The 4218-nt window shown below is 41.7% G+C and overlaps 1 pseudogene; it reads right to left on the reverse strand.

Moving 5' to 3' along the window:
* Positions 1-2454: 2454 nt before the first annotated feature.
* LOC111732038 lies at positions 2455-2570 on the reverse strand (annotated as a pseudogene).
* Between the last annotated feature and the right edge of the window lie 1648 nt (positions 2571-4218).

Below are 4218 nucleotides of genomic sequence, written 5' to 3' on the forward strand. Positions count from 1 at the left end.
AGAGGGGGCAGGTATTTCTCAACTACTTAGTTCCTTTCTAGCAAAGTCAGATTGAAGGCTCTAAGGGGGCCTTCACAACTGGAGTGCCTCTACAACCCCCAGGAAACTTGCTCTTCTCTGCACGTGGAGCAGCCAGGCATGATTTGGGCAGCTGGGGACCCCACTAGTTTTCCAGAATAGCTCTCTGGAGTTTCAGAACCCGTCATGTCACCCAGTAAGCTATACACGGATTATTTTCTCTTTGTGTCACCACATGGAAAAGCTGGAGAAATACCAGTCTAGATCACTGAGTTTTGTCATTCCCAGGAATGCCCCAAACCTGTTCATGCTACCCTGGGGTGATGGTGAGAAGAAAAGGAAACCTTAATGCCATCGATAAAGTCAGATGTCTTTAGGGAGAAAAGATTTAGCAACATTCTGAAAATGATGGGGAAGTTCTCACACATCAGAGTAAGTAGATCACATCCTAGAGCACAGTGCAAAGAAGTCTGCTAGCCCCTGGGGGACCTGCCTCTTGCTTAAAGGCATGTATCCCTCAGGCCAAAAGCAGTGGATTGCAGGTGGTCGCAGGAAGAGAGTGTAGAAGTGTCTGAGGAAGATGCCCTGGACTTTTGGCCTGTATAGGACCGATGGGGGAACCAGAACTTCCCACTGGCCTGGTGTGGAACCGGGAAAGTGCCAAAAGAGCTTGGAACCAGCTCTGGCTTATAATCAGGACCAACAAGCTGCCACAGGAAAAGAATGCAAATCTAGGAGCAAACAACTTGGACTCTGGGTACTGATCCATAGAATGCCTTTGTACAAATTAGGGAAACGTCTCTTTCTTCTGACACACGCAGCCCCATGGGTTAGTGGTTTGGCTAGCAAAGCATTGGTTAGATTTCAGGTCCTCTGTGGGTGCCCTTGTGTAAAGCACAATCGCCATACCTGTTAGAGAGATGGCTCTAGTTCTAGAATATTGCTACGGAAAGCTGGGTGGACCAACAGCCCCACAACAGTCCCCTAGGCAAGGCAGCAGCTCAGACCAAGTACTCCTTAAAGAAGACCTGTGATCCCCTTCCACTTCCTACTCATGCCCTATGTGCCAAAGTTCCTTCTTCAGGGGTGAGGCGGGGGTTTTGCAATTATGAGATGGGGAGATGGGGTTCAGAACTCAGGTTGTACTTCTCCCTCTTCTCAGCTATGTAACAACCGAACAACCTCAGAGATTGTTTAAATTACCAGGTTGGCATAAAATTATATTTCTCCCCTTCGCTATCTAGCTTTATAGAGATATGCAAAGAAAAAGAGCTGTTATGGAAAAATTAAGATGCTACACTTTTTTTTTTCTTTTGCATATCCAAGTATTGGGTAAGTAAAACTGCAAACCTGTAAATAATTTTCTCCCTTCTGGAGAGGTATTGGCACCTCTTACATCTACGGTAACTGAATGTTGTAGGTGACTAAGAAGTTTGTAGAATGGTCCTGGATTTTGCAAATTCCCAGCATCCCCTTACAATCTCAGAACTGTCTCAGTATAGATGATAAATTATGTGGTCATCTACTAATAAAGACACAGCAGATGTTGGGCGTGGCTGAGCTGTTCTTCCTTCTAGCTCTGGTTAATGCCAGAGAAGAAGGATAGGCACGGTGCTACGGCTTCGAGGAAGGAGACAACACTCTGGACTGGAGAATCTAGGCAGGAAGAGGAATTTGATTTGAGCCTTGAGGGAGAATGAATTTGGAGAGGAAAAAAACAAGCTTTCTAGACAGAACAGTGAATACATTAATTACATTTTGTGGCACAGCAAATTACTGTAAACCTTGGCAGCTTAAAACAAAAATAAATAATATTTCACACAATTTCTGTGGGTTAGGAATTTGAGCGTAGCTTAGCTAGATGGTTCTGGCTCACGATGTAGTAAAAGTATTGGCTGGGGCTGCCATTATCTAAGGGCTTGACTGGGGCTGGAAGATCCGCTTCCATGATGGTTCACTCACATGCCTGTTGGCAGGGGTTCCTCACTACATGGACCTCTCCATAGAGCTGCTTGAGAGTCCTTACAACATGGCAGCTGGTCTCTGCCAGAGCAAGAGATTCTAGAGAGGGCAGAGTAGAAACTGCAATGACTTTTATGATGTAGCTTTGGAAGTCATACTCCATCATTTTTATAACATCCTATTGATTACATTAGCCAGCCCTATACAAATATGTGAATACTATGAGGTGAGGATTGTTGGGGGCCTTCCTGGAGTGTGCACTAAGGCAACAGAGGCAGAAGTAGAGAGCACGTGCTCAAAAATGAGTGACTGGGCAGTTATCTAGAATGTTTACTGACTTCCCACTATACTCAATACCAAATGATCCTCTCTAGTCAAAGTCCAGTCATCCAATATTGTAGAATATTGATCTACAGAGCATGTTAGAAGGGGATTTGCAAGCCTTTATCCATTTTTTAAAATTATTATTATTTATGCCTACAGCTCCTGGTCTTCCTAGGTGGTCTCCCATCCAAGTACTAACCAGGCCCGACCCTGCTTAGCTTCCGAGATCATACGTAGGGCTTGTTAAGGGTGGCATGGCCATAGACCATGGACTGTGGCTCCACTGGGGTGTGAACACAGGACCTTCTGCATGTAAAGCAGATGTGCTAACTGCTACACTATGGAACCACATCCCCTTATCCATTGTTGAACTCTAGAGCAAAAGGCTAAGAAATATTTTATTTTTGCTAGCATGAGAAATGCACTGTATATAAAGCACATTGTTGCCTTACATAGGAGGTGAAGATTGCTACTTTTTAAAAGTACACTTCAGAAAAGAAAAATACCATTAAAAAACAATCTTTGAAGATTTTTACTTATGGGCATTTTTTCTCATTTAAAAAATGATATACTGCTCGGGTAATTTTTAAAAGATTGAAAAGCATTAAGAAATATACTCTGCACAGAGCTGTTATCATTCTCTTTCAATACCTGACTCTTTTGAAATAAAAGAGAACAAGTTTTCAAGAGTCTGTGCTGAAGATTGGAATGCAACTAAAGTTTGAGCCAAGGGGGATCTGCTGTGGTTACTGGTTGCCTGTCTTACCGCTAGTGCAGCATTTTAAGCAGGTTAAGGTAAGTCTTGGGCATTTGGGTTTTGGAGTTACTCCGTAGTCCTAATAATGCTAGTTCTTTTCTAGATTTTTTTCCTCCATCCTTGGCTAATGTATTATGTGTCTTATACCCCTGATTTAAAATATTTTAAAATGTTACTGCTTGAAACTGACTTGGATGTCCTTTTAGAGAACAGTTTCTCCATGCTCAACATTTATTTATTTAACAATTATTTCTTGGTAATTCTCTGAGGATACCATGATGTACCAGGCTGACACAGTCCTAACCACATGGACCTTCTATTAAGGTGGGCAAGTGAAAAGAATACAGCAGGTTCTCCAAATGTCATTTCATTAAATATTGTCATTTTGTTATAACATTGATGAGGGGAAAAAAAATTGATTCCTGGTGGGTGCACTGTCTGGAGTTTGCACATTTTCTCCATGTCTGCATGGGTTTTCTCCACTTATTCCAGTTTCTTCCCACATCCCAAGGATGTGGATGTGAGATGAATCGGCTTGTGTGCCATTGTCCCATTGTGAGTGTGAGTGTGTGTGAGTGGTCCTGTGATGAAAGGGCCTCCTGCTCGGAGGCCCTTGTGCCAGAGCTGCAGAGATAGGCTCCAACCACCTGCCATCTTGAACTGGAATAAGCAGATTGGAAAATAATTTTCTTACTTGAGTGTATTCATTTTTCCAAAATATATGCATAGCTCACATTTATTTTAGTGTTTAATATTAGAAGAGTTTGTGGTCTTTATCTAGAAGTTTGTTGATGTTTTTGTGACCAGAAGCATGCCGTAGGATCTTAACTTTTGTTTATATCAATTAGCCTATGGTAAAATTGGTTTTGGTTATAAGTTGTTTTGATTAAAGCCAGTTTCTAAGAATCTATCCATGACCTTAAATGAGGACTTACCATACTGACTTGAAATATCATTTACAGAGGATCTCCCTGAAGGTAAAGTCTGTTACATCAATGTCTTTTACGTGGCTTTAGAGTTAATTTGAAGAAAGACTGCATCAAGATATTAGATTAGCATATAAAGACCATATAAGCATACCAAGTAGGTAAAGAAACCCCAGAATCATTTACATCTTACATATCTCTATGATTTCCCTTTTTTCATTTTCTCCACTT

Source organism: Pteropus vampyrus, unplaced genomic scaffold, assembly GCF_000151845.1.
Source record: "Pteropus vampyrus isolate Shadow unplaced genomic scaffold, Pvam_2.0 Scaffold420, whole genome shotgun sequence".
NCBI lineage: Eukaryota > Metazoa > Chordata > Mammalia > Chiroptera > Pteropodidae > Pteropus > Pteropus vampyrus.